This window comes from Artibeus jamaicensis, unplaced genomic scaffold (genome assembly GCF_021234435.1).
Source record: "Artibeus jamaicensis isolate MK-2021 breed Jamaican fruit bat unplaced genomic scaffold, CSHL_Jam_final contig_465, whole genome shotgun sequence".
Taxonomy (NCBI): domain Eukaryota; kingdom Metazoa; phylum Chordata; class Mammalia; order Chiroptera; family Phyllostomidae; genus Artibeus; species Artibeus jamaicensis.
Window position 1 is genome coordinate 15,352,014 of NW_026521843.1, and position 12,693 is coordinate 15,364,706.

Genomic DNA, 12,693 nt, shown 5'->3' on the forward strand with positions numbered 1-12,693 from the left:
AGTTACAGCAAGTTCAGTTGTAGGCCAGGTCTACTTCTAATGTTTCCTTCCTCGGAATGATTCAGATAGGCATTACCTCTAGAGAAGTCTTAGTTTCTCCTGAATTCCATTAAGATTGCCCACCACAGGAGTTGTCCTGCTGGCTTAGTGTGGGAGTAGCCCAGTAGGAAGATTAACTGACAGCTAACTGCAAAGCTGTGTATAAATGCAACCACAAAAGTGCCAGCATTCCCCTCTGCTGCTTACTTAGTTGTGTGACTTGGTTTCTTCATCTAAAGAAAATTAAATAAGGATATAACTACCTACTTGTGAGAGTGGTTGCGAAGATTAAATGAGTTAATACATTTAACTGGTTAGTTCAGAACACTGTATTAATGTTATCTGTTGTTGTTCCTATTACTGTGACTGTTATAAAAGTTCTTCAAATAGCAGGACAAATATTTACTAATTATTGTGATTTACAAAACATGTCCAGGCCCAAATGTTGCATGTGTCAAGGGACAAAACTGAAACAAACTAATAAGGAGTTTGATGTCCTCACAAGCTGTGGAAGGTTCTTCCTGAAGGATATTGGGCCAGAGCAAGTTCTATAGAATGCTGGAGGAGGCAGCACAGTAACGGGCCAGGACTGGTTAGGAGGCTGAGGGTTTCCTAAGGCCCCAGGTCTCATTTTCTAGAGGAGGGTGAACTGGCTAAAGCCGAGCTGCTGGAGGACCGTGATGGCATCTGTTAGGTTTCCCTGACAGTCGCTGCTGACTTGGGTTTGGATGTGCAATGTGGGGACATGGGCCTGAGCCACTGGGGTGGCCTCCATTTCATGGGCCCTGAAATATGAATTAACTGTATCACATGGAATTAATTTAAAAGAGTTAGTTAGACCTACTTTAAGGGACACTTTCAAACAGCTTTCTGTAGCCTAACTGCAATCAAGTTCCCTTTTGTTTATTGCTTTAAGAAAATCTTGTAATTAGCACAGAAGCATTCTAGTGTTTTTCTCACTTGCTGTGGTGCTATGTAAACTCTCCCTTTTGTTAGCTAACCTGACAAGTTTTTTTTCTTTTTTAAAAAAATCTATTCAAATGCTCTACGCCTGTCTTTTTTTTTTTTCGTTGAGGGAAGCTACTTTGTCATCTCTTACCTGCAGTAACATACTTTGGTTTTCTTCAGAAATCCTCAGGATGGTAGTTTATTTTTGATCAGTAAAAAAAGAAAACTAAATCTTTAGATTACATAGGGAGCATCATCTTGACTGACCTACATCCAGTTCCAGGGAAAAAAATCTCTTACCCCCTGCAGCGTATGCAGTGCCTTTCTTATAAATCTTAAATTAAATTGTCAACAACTTGGCTTTACACCAAGGGAGATGTTTTCGTAAAGAGGTTGTGCATTCCTCTCTTTATAAGGACATTTAAAATGATCAGGACAAAACAGTGTTTCATGTGTAAAGTTCATTGAACTTTACCCTCAAGTCAAGTTACACTGAAGATTTGTCCACTTTAGATTTTGTAAGTTAGACCTTTAAAAATGGGGTGTTAAATCACAATTAAATTCTGGGCAAGAGCTGAAGCTCGTCAGATCACCTGTTCTAACTAAAACTACATGCCCACCACTTACTGTGGAACCTTGGTAAATTACTCAAACCTGCTAAGCCTCAGATTCCTTAATTACAGAATGAAAATAGTAATGTCCATCCCAAATGCCATCTTGTTAGAGTTCTCTCCTGACTGCATGTACCCTACCCCCAAAGTAACCACTTCTTCCCTTCAGAAGTAATCACTACCCTGCTCTGAGAAGGGAACTCCTGAGACTCTTCTTGATGATTTCATCACCTGACTGCGTGTCCTTCACCTATCATTGAGTCTTCCCTATTGTTTTAAATTAGACATGTCTTTTAAGTCTTTTCATCTACAGTTTCTTCCTTTCTTTATTCTTCTCTTTTCCTTACTTTTGTTGTTGTTTTTTGATGTTGAAGAACTCAGGTCATTTACTTAGAGAGTTTCCTGTAGTCTAGATTTTGCTGATTGCAGACTGAGTGTACAGTTCAGCATGCTTCTATGTATTTCCTGCAAATTGGCAGCTGAATCAAAAGGCTTTATCAGATTGGGTCTAAGTGCTTTGGCAAGACTATAGGCATGTTGTGTTCTTTTATCAAGAGACATACAGATGTCTGGTTGACACTCTTTTTGTTTTGTGATGTTATAAAATAATATATAATACATATATTTTTTCTTCTAGAAGATTGTATCAGTTTATACTTCCTCTAATTTTTATGATTGGTGCCTTAAGGCTTGGTCACACTGGGGAACAGTTTGCTGAGACTCTTACAGTTGGGGTTGTGGACAGATGGTAAAGCACAGACCCAAATTTATCTGTGACAGATTGCCATTCAGGATTTTTCAACCCCAGCACTACTGACTTTTTCCGCCAGATCATTCTTTTTTGGGGGGGTGGCTCTGTGCATTGTGGGATAGTTAGTAGCGTCCCTGGCCTCTACCCCCCTAGATGTCAGTAGAACTGTTGCCTGCTCTCAGTTGTGACAACCAAAAATATCTCTAAACATTGCCAGATGTCCCCTGGAGGGCAACATGTCCCCAAGTGGAAATCCACTGAATTTTCTCCCATTTTTTTTCTATAATGCAAGTCTGTTTGTTAAATTTAATTCTTAGTCTCTGCATACCAATTTACATATTGATTAAATTCCTGAAAAGTAGTTAAGTATTTTCTCTTATACATTATCATAGTTTGAGGGGGAAAACAGTCTGGGTTCAGTTCCACTGGTAAATCTCTAGTTGTTCTTACCTTGTTCCTTTAACAATAAAGAAAATTTGTAGGAAACAGGAATATATTGAGAGTTGTTTATGAAATACAGAAATTTACAACCCTCAGTCTAAGGTGTTCTTTAAGCTTGGTGCTGTTGTCTTGCTGTGCTCTGTCTCTGCCTTCTCTGTGCAAGGCTGGCAGCCAGTGTCTGTCACCCTCCTTTTGTCTTTGGCAGTGGATCTGAGGACCTGTGTTTTAGTCTGGCAGTGGTGGCCTTTTGTTGCTTATTTATCTGGCCATAAGTTCACTTAAGAGTTTAATACCTCCCTTCCTGCCAAATGACAAATGAATTCAAAGAGCATAATCTTGGAATTTATTTCACCTCAATTGCATATATGATATTTCCATTGGTGTTGAAACTGGTGAAGCTGGTAGAGACCAGGTCTTGACTGTTATGGAGAGCAGATTGCATTTTGTCCGTTTTACTTTTCAAATCTACTTGCAGTGGTATGAAAGGAAATGAGAAACATTCTTTGCCAGTTTTGCTTTTGTGATAGAAGCCATGACAACAAAGTCCATTTTTGATCCTGATTTACTTTCTAGGACTATAGCCCCTACTTTAGCCCAGTTCCTACCTAAGATTTACTATTGCAAACGCATTTTCTAATGAATAGCCTGTTACTCACTTTGGGAAGTGCTAGAAGTAGGTGGAATGCTGTCCTTCCATTAGGGTCATATTCCCAAATGGTCAAGCCCACTTGACCTTCAGATTCTTCCTTGCACTGACTTAAAGAAAACTTGGGAGTCCACTGTGGTTTGAAATCGCTTTTTCTTTGTTTGTTTATGGAAAAACTCAAATTCAGAATTTGTTGTTGTTCAGACTAACATCTCTTAGGACCATGGATTCTTTCTAATCTTACTTCTCGTATTCGGATGCCATGATATTTACGTTCAGCAGATAGAGTGCTTTGATTCTGAGAGAAGGAGCTAGGACCAATGCTTACAGAGCAAAATGCAAATGTAGCCTTTTGTCGAATTGTGTATGTATTGATTAGTGAAACAGAATTTTTATTTCCCTAACTCTTCCAAAGGAACGGTGCCATTATCCTCTTGGTAAACCAGCAGGTTTACCTGATTTTCCTGTCTGTGGACTTGTGCATTGTCTTTCGTATTTCCTGCCCTCTGTGGCCTGAGCAGGGCTAAGGGAAGGGAAGGTGTGGAGCGCTTAGTTGAGGGAATGGTCACCCAGACAGAGACCATTGGAAGGTACCCACTCGTTCATCACCCAGAGACTCTCCATTTTCAAGAACTTGCTTGGAATATAACTTTTCCTTGAGAATAGTAAAGTTTATACTTCTAGTGTACATTTAACTAAATAGGTATTTGAGACCATGCTTCTGCCAAGACTTTGGGGGTAGGGGTGGGAGATTTGATACAGACCAGGAAAAAGGAAGGCAGTTTTTGAAGGATTTCCCCAGGACAGGTCTTAGGTAGTCACAGATTTTTCCAGTTCATGGACCCCTTGGGACTACATCTGCATTGAACCCTGAAGATTTTCTGTACTGTCGTAGGAACTTAAGAAGCCAGCTGTTGCTTTTGCCTGCTCCTATTTTAATACAAAGTATACCCGCTAAAGCTAATACAAGTTTTAACAAGCAAGCTTTTTTTCTGGATCACAATGGAAACTTTTTGAATCTGGAAGATTATGCTGGGACACAAAATTGTCTAGATTGGGCCACACCTATGTTTAAAAGCTGAGAGGGTTGCTCTTCCTCCTTCCTCCCCGCCCTCCCTCCCTTTCTTTTTTTAAATGCAGATTATCTTGACCTTTAGGCTCCTAACAAGTTAGTGACAGAGTGGTACAGCAAGGGGCCCACCCCTGGAGTTAACAGCAGCTTCCCATTTCCTTCTAGGCAAGGAAAATTTGTACTTAAGAAAGGAAGGAGGAGAGTAAGTTTAAATTTGAAAGAGCATTACGAAGTCTTACTACCATTTCAGATTATAACTACTAAACAAAGACTGTGTGCGTGCATGAGCACAGGTGTCCTTTTAGGGTCCATCGCCTGCTGTTTTTCATACAAGTCTTCATGGTCTGCAGTTTGTAACTGATTTTTCAAATGCGGTACAAGCAGCATTTGCTGCGTGCACTTCGGGAGTATTTGAAGCAGACGGCCCACTCAGATTGAGTGTTCTTTAGTACTTATGTTTCCTATAACCACAGTAGAATCGTTATTTTTTGTCTTTATTTAAAAAATATTATTTTTACATCAAGTAATTTCAAACTGTCAGATGCAGAGTTTGAGTGAAATCTGTAGAGATACAAAGGATTTATGAATGGTTCATGGAGTCACAAATGAAAGAAACACTTTGAATGCAATACAATCGACATTTTCACTTTATTTTAATAAGAGTCTTGTGTCATGTATTTTTCTCATTCATTGTATACATTATGGATTTTATATTGTACGAATTATATATTGTAGATTATCAGATTTAATTAATTTTTTGAGGCAGAAAATTTTATCCCTGTGTTTGTAAGATTTTAGGTTAAAAACGTTTGGGAGAATAACTCATTTCAGTACTTTAACGTGAAATTTGAGATTGTTTAAATTTTAGATGACCAGTTAACATTTTTAATAAATCTATCACCCTAACTTTTTCTTACTTGGTGGGAAGGTATTTTTGTACCATGAGTTCTTCAAAGACAGATTAAGTGTGTTGTCTTTGCATTATCAGTACCTAATGTAGGTGATCAGTAGTGTTTATCAAATCAGCATGTTCTTCTATTACTTGGAAATTAACTGTGGGAGTAAATGATGTAGAGAACATGTAAATATTCTCTCAGATGCTGTGGTCTTTCATTTTAAGAGACTGAGCGAACCTTTCAGGATTTAGGTTTTGGACACAGCATTAAAATTACCCAGAGCTTTGCCTGCCTACTGACAATAGAGTTAAATATAATTAATGGGGATGGAGAGAGAGGTTAGTTATAAAATTACACAAATGTTTGTAACAACAAAGCACAACTTACTGTATTGAGCATCTTCTTCTTACAGCTTATGTAAATGAAGTGTTTCCTCTTTAGGGACTAGTTTTAAGAGAGGACTATTTCTCATTTTTTTACATGTTTAATGAATTTAAAATGTTTTTATAGGGTGTATGAGATGCTGTTAAAATTGTAGTAACTTTGGGCTTTTATTCTATAATTACCCTTGATTGCGGACTTCAGAAGAGGTAGCGTATAGAAGAACTATTTATCTTACAAAAAATTTCACGTAAGATTCTAGAACTTATATTCTAAATAAAGAGTTCTTTTTGAGGTAATTTAAACCTAAGTAAGTGGTTTTTTTTTCAGGTAATGATTAAATTTTTCATTAAGGACATTGTCTTTGGTCTTGAAACAAATGTTCTTCAGCACAAGTTGTTGTGAACACCCGGAATGTCTAGCAATACCTGTTTGACCTGTTGCTTCAGTTCCTTTCCTAACCTCTCCTGCTCCCTCAACTTCACCCCAAAGAAGATAGGTGCTCAGGAAATGCACCAAAGGGGCCATATCATGTTATCAGACTCCCTTTCTTTTGTTCTCTAGGGTGCTGATGTCTTGGGAAGGTAGGACAGTGTTAACTGTAATTTTCATGAAATTCATCATGTCATAAAAATCACGTACTACAGAGAGGCATCAAGAATGACCACTAGGTTTCTGGCTTGAGTAGGTGCAGGTGCTGTTTGCCTAGATGGAGAGGGTAGGGACTAGAGCACCATACAAGTTTGGGGTGCGGTGAGCAAGTTGAGGCCTTGATCAAGAATTCCAGTCTGGACATGTTAACTTGGAGCTGCCTACTAGGCATCTAAGTGGAGATGTCCAGTAAGTAGGATATGTAAGGCTAGAGTTTACAAGGGAGGTTGAAGTAGAAATATGAACTAGGAAGTGCTTGACATGAAGACATTACTTACACCCATTGGAATGCTGGAGGTCACCTGGGGAGAATGTAGAGAGAGAAGAGCCCCAAGTTCTGAGGGATATTTAGAGGTTGTTTAGAAGAAAAGCTGTCACTGAAGAGGACTGACAAGGGTGGTTGTTGAAACAGTAGGAAAACCAGGAGAGAGTAGCACCGCAGGAGCCAAGAGAGACAGATGTTCCAGGAGAGAGCATGGTCAACTGATTAAGAGGAAAACTGTTAAAAGTGTGGTGGCCAACATGCTTGTCATTCATTCGTTCATCCGTTCACCCGTTCGTTCATCTGAAATTATTCATTAAACAGGTGGTTTCCCACTTAGATCTTAAAGTTATTATATTCACAGCATGACCCATTTTTCATCTTTTTTTGTGCCAATTCTAGCATACAAATTAACATATACTTTCCAATAAATTGGGGATTATTGATACCAACTTCTTTAGCAACTTACTTTCTAAGTTTAATATAGAGAAATTTGCAGAGGGGAAAAACGCGGCAATGTAAACAATTTTGTGTAATTAAGTGTCCCAAAGTACTCCCAAAACAGAAATTTTAGTATGGTGGGTAATTGGGTGGTAAGTTGGGGGAAAGGGGTAGGGAATATACCAACACTTGTTTTGTATTTAATGTTTTTTTATCCACATGGTGGTTAGATTGGTATGAATTATATCAGTGTCTGAATATATATCAATGTCATTTAAGAAAAAGAATCTTGCACATATCTTTAGAATTTATGACTACAGTGTTTCTTTATTTTCTTCTTCTTGTAGTACAAGTGAAGCAGGAATTGGAAAGAAGTAAAATAAAAGCTTTTTGCTCCCTCAATTAGAAAATGTAGCTTACTAAAGAAAAGTTTCATTATTAATTATAGAATTGTAGTATGATTTATGTAAATTTTATTCTACATAGTAAATAAATAAGTACATTATTTTGTTGCTGGTAGAGTAGGACCATTGTATATATTTTCAAATAAAAACTTTGATGCCCTGGCTGGTGTAGCTCAGTGGATTGAGTGCCAGCCTTCGAACTAAAAGGGTTGCCGGTTTGATTCTCAGTCAGGACACATGCTGGGGTAGTGGACCAGGTCCTCAGCAGGGGGTGCTCTAGAGGCAACCACACATTGATGTTTCTCTCCTTCCCTTTCTCCCTCCCTTCCCCTCTCTCTAGAAATAAATAAATAAATTCTTTAAAAATATTTTTTGAGAGCCAGTTTCTTGGTCGGGTATCTTTCCTTCATAATTCTTTTCATGGGAAATTCAGAGTTTAATTACATTGTTTGGATTTACTGTTCTTACCGAGGAATGTAATTCTCTGTAAATGTGAGAACTACCTTTAATATGAACTAAGGGTGGGTTGATTTCATTTTATTGGTTGAAACTGTTATAGACATTAGAAAGTAAACTGTTCAGTCTTTTATCTCAAGTGAACCCTGTTTGAAGAAGACAGAATTATCCTAATGTTTTATTGATGGTGGCATAAACAGTAAAAGTTAATTTATATTGTTTTGCAAATTTTAAAAATATTTTACAAGCATAAAAACATTATTATGTTACCTAAAAATCAATCATGAATCTAGGCTCATACTTAACTTTATGCTGTAGATCAATTTCTATATTTTTTACTGTACATTTATTTGCATAATAAATTCTTAAAAAGAAACTACAGAAGCTCATTATTTAAGAAATTCTTAAGCCAGTTCAATAAAATGAATAACTTTTTCTACATTCCCATTTTTAAATTAGATTTTTTAAAGTAGTTAACTTTGTGTGCCCTTTATCATATTTGTCTTTAATTGATTGTATGACTCTGGGGAGTTAAGAAACCTCTTTGAGTTTCAGCGTTCTTATCTCTAATTCCAGAATTAGACTAGATAATCTCTGAGATTCAGCCTTAAAATTCTGTGACACTCATTTAAAAATAACGATACTGTACAGTGTTTAAAAATAATTATTAACGACTTGTGTACCCTTAAATAAAAGCAGTGTTAGAATACTGAAGAACACAAGGTGGGTTTGGTCCCAATAACATAGATTTGTCTACTGGGCAGATTTACTTGGATGGGGCAGAAGAATTCACAGACCACCTGGGTCAACTTAAGGGGGAAAGAAATCTCCAGAAAATGTGGGAGAGATGGTACGGCTTTAAAGATGAGCTGTCCACCAGGTGATGACTTTTTTTTTTTCCCAAACATTGCACCAAGGTAAAGCAGAGCTCCAGTCGGTGCGAGTGTGTTGGTTAGGGGTTAGCAGTACTGCCCTCACTGCGTGCCCATTGGACAGCGGCACAATCCCAAGAAAAGGATGGTTTGATAGCTTTTAAAAATATTTGTGGTAAAATACACATAATATAAAATTTGCCACTTTGGCTATTTTTACATATACAATTCAGGCTTAAATACCTTCACATTGTTGTGTTGCACAGCTGTCACCACTACCCACCTTCACCTGGTAAAGCAGAAACTTTATACCATTAAACAACAACTTTCCACTCTCCCTTCTTTCCGGCCCGTGGAAATGAACACCATATTTTCTGTCTCTATAATTTTAGCTACTGTAAGGTACCTCATGTAAGTGGAATCATTCACTGTTTATCTTCTTTTGTGACTAGATTATTTCACTTAGAAATGTCTTCAAGGTTAACCCATGTTGTAGCATATTGCAGAATTTCCTTTTTAAAGGCTAAATAATATTCTGTTGTATATATGTAACATGTTTTGTATATCCATTCATCTGTCAGTGGACACTTGGGTTGCATCTGTGTTTCAGCTGTTGTGAATAATGCTGCTATGAACGTAGGTGTACAAATACCTCTTCAAGACCTTGCCTTTAATTCTTTTGGGTACATATCCAGAAGCTGGATCATATGGTATCTATGCTTAGTTTTGTAAGAAACTGTTATATTGTCTTCACAGTAGCTTTACCATTTCATATTCCCACCAATAGTGCACAAGTGTTGTAACTTCTCCACATCCTTGCCACTATACACTGTTTTGTGATTTTTTTTGATAGTAGCCATCTGAATAGGCACGATGTGCTATCTCATTGTTTTGATTTGCATTTTCCTAGTGATTAGTGATGTTGAGTGATCTTTTCATGTGCTTATTGGCCATTCATATATCCTCTTTAGAGAATGCCTATTAAATCCTTTGCCCATTTTTTGAATTGGATTTTTGACTTTTGTTGTTGTCGAGTTTTAGGAGTTCTCTATATATTCTGGACATTATTAGATGTATGATTTGTAAATGCTTTCTTCCATTCTGTGAGTGCCTTCTTACTCAGTCAATAATACCTTTTGATGCACAAAATTAAAAAATTTTTATGAAGCCTACTTTATTTTTTCTTTTGTTAACTTTGCCTTCGGTATCATATCTAAAAAATCATTGCCAAAGCCAATGTTGTGACGTTTTTGTTCCGTTGTTTTAGGTCTTATATCTTTTACCCACTTTGAGTTAATTTTCATATGTGATATTAGAGAGGGCCCACTTTCATTTTTCTGCCTGTCCAGTTTTCCCCACAGCCTTTATGGTGATGGTTGTTGAAGAATAGTGAACAAGACAGTCATGTGGTGAGAGAAGTCCATGCCCCAAGTTCTCAGTGCTCCACAGAACACATTGTCCCCAATGTGGTGTAGTGCCCTCAGAACACATTGTTTGGAGCATGTCTCAAATAGAAATAAATTGCTTTTAAAACCATGTAAAATTTCCTTGGCGTTCTTACTTTAAGTAATCCTCTACAAGCATATCATTTTTTTACATCATTGAACTCTCTGATTAACTGTGACCTAATTTAGTAAATATAGTATCTATTAGGATATGCCTTCTCTGGAGATATACATTAAACTTGGAGTATGTGAGGCATCTTTTCCTCTTTACACAGTGTTAAGTTTAAGGAAAGTGTGGTAATGCTGTGAGTGCAGTTGTCTAAGAACATTAAGAACCATAGTCTGGATCTTTTATAACCATACAAGGCAATGTGTCTGCTTTCCTGTTTTGCATGGATGAGAAGGGAGTAAAAAACACCAAAAGAATTTTTATTGCATAGAAATATTTCCTTCCTAGCAGTGTGTGAAGCAATAATGAGCCTACAAAACAATCTTCTACAGCAGTGGGAGAGGAAGGCAGGGAAACGAGCGCAGGCACACAGACTCGGGTCTGGTCAGGAAGCCCCTGCTTCCAGGCTGTGTCTGCACAGCCCTGCACCCTGGGGGAGGTGCCTTTCTCTGCTTCTTCTCAGCCCTCGAAGATGGGCAGGACAAGTAGTAGCTTCCTCTCTTCTAGAAGAGGAACTTGTGAAAGGCTGGGGTGCAGATAACTGGTGCAGACAGGCGAGAGCCACGCTTCCCTAATTGCCAGTCTGTGGCTAAGACCAGAGGAATGCCCATTGTGTTAAGATGTTTTCTGTGGGGTAAATCACTCAGAATGGAAATGGTTGCTTTTAGTGTTTCCAATAGTAACTTGAACATTTTAGACCATCATTACTAAGATTGATGCACCTGAGCTATGGATTTGAGAACCACTGCAAGTGGTTATTATTCTTCAATGCATCTTTAAGAGCCCACATTTTTGACCAGCCTAATTTACATTGGGTCTCCTCGCACATTTTTAATGCTATGCTACTCATACTTCATTTTCTACCATTTCCCTGATTTCATTACTAAAAGAATTTAAGTTGCTGAAAAGAAATGACCAGGAATCACTTCTCAGCCTTTTGGCCAAGATCAAGTGTTGAAATGACCATAAATCTGTTTTTAAGCCAAATTAGAAGAGACCTGTGGTTTCTTTAGTTTCAGTGAACCCACCTGCCTCATTCTCTGGGATGCAGTTATCAGAAAGGCACAGGCATATGTTTTATCAAGTGCTCCTCTAAAGACATTTTTACATGTGGTTTATTTTTAAACCAGTTCTGATATATGTAAGAATTAAGGTAACAACATGTTATGTTTTGTGCTTTTTATTTTCATTTTTATTTTTTATATTTATTGATTTGAGAGAGAGACAGAGAGAGAAAGAGAGAAATATCAATTTGTTGTTCCACTTATGTATGCATTCATGGGTTGATTCTCGAGTGTGTCCTGACTGGGGACTGAGCCGGCAACCTTGGTGCATCAGGAGGACGCTTCGGCCAACAGAGCTGCCTGGCCAGGGCTGTGTTTTGTGCTTTTTAGTCATGAGTGAATAGTAACAAGGTGAAGACAGCCTGGAGCTGTTTATTTTCTTTGGAGGAGAGGAAATAAATATTGAGATAAAAACAATAAGAACTGCACAAGATTTGGGGTGATGTGAGCATGACATGTTGCTATAGGGGGAGAAACCGCAAGCCATTTACTATTATATCAGTACTTTGAAAGTGAAGAGCAGTTGCTCCTGAGCATAATGCATTTTTGAGTTTTAGGTTAAAAGCATTGTATTCCTGGGAAGATACTCCAGTGCATTCTCAGTACAATGCAAATAAGTGTGCGGTGTGGGTTCTCTGATGTGGTTGGAATTGGTATTGCATAGCTTTAAAAGAAATGCTTTAAAGATAAAAGAAGGAAGAAGAGAAATATGGAAGGAGGGAATATTTATGCCATCTGAATTCTGTTAGTGGTTAAGAACAGCAAGGGCTAGCAAGTCATCCCTTGTTCCATTTCCAGCTTTGTCATCAACTCTGACTTGGGCAAGTTATTAAACTTATTCATGCCTTTGTATCTTCTTCTCTAAAATTAGTGTAATACCTCTCTGATACTCTAGTTGTATGGACAACATGAAATAATGCATGTACCACTTCATACAGTGCCTAGCACTTAAGTTCTTAGAAAGCAAGAGTTGAAGTATTTGGTAGTTGTTATTTTTGTGGTACTTCAGCTCAAAGGCTTTCAGAATATTTCACTAATAGACTTGAAGCTTGATTAAGCCAGTAAGTGTCACAGTAATACAAAGGTTCATTGGGAGACATACCCCTCATTCTTAAGTCATTTCTCTGTTCCTTTATGTAGCTTC

The 12,693-nt window shown here is 37.8% G+C and overlaps 1 protein-coding gene and 1 non-coding gene across 3 annotated transcripts in view; one reads left to right on the forward strand and one right to left on the reverse strand.

Annotated features, from left to right (window-relative positions):
• The window catches only part of BABAM2 (BRISC and BRCA1 A complex member 2), a 357,539-nt gene that overhangs the window by 141,633 nt on the left and 203,213 nt on the right, over nt 1–12,693 (forward strand). The gene's annotated exons all lie outside the window — the stretch shown is intronic.
• LOC119050461 (U4atac minor spliceosomal RNA) lies at nt 8,896–9,021 on the reverse strand. The gene has a single exon (XR_005082748.2). It is a non-coding gene; the product is annotated as a U4atac minor spliceosomal RNA (small nuclear RNA).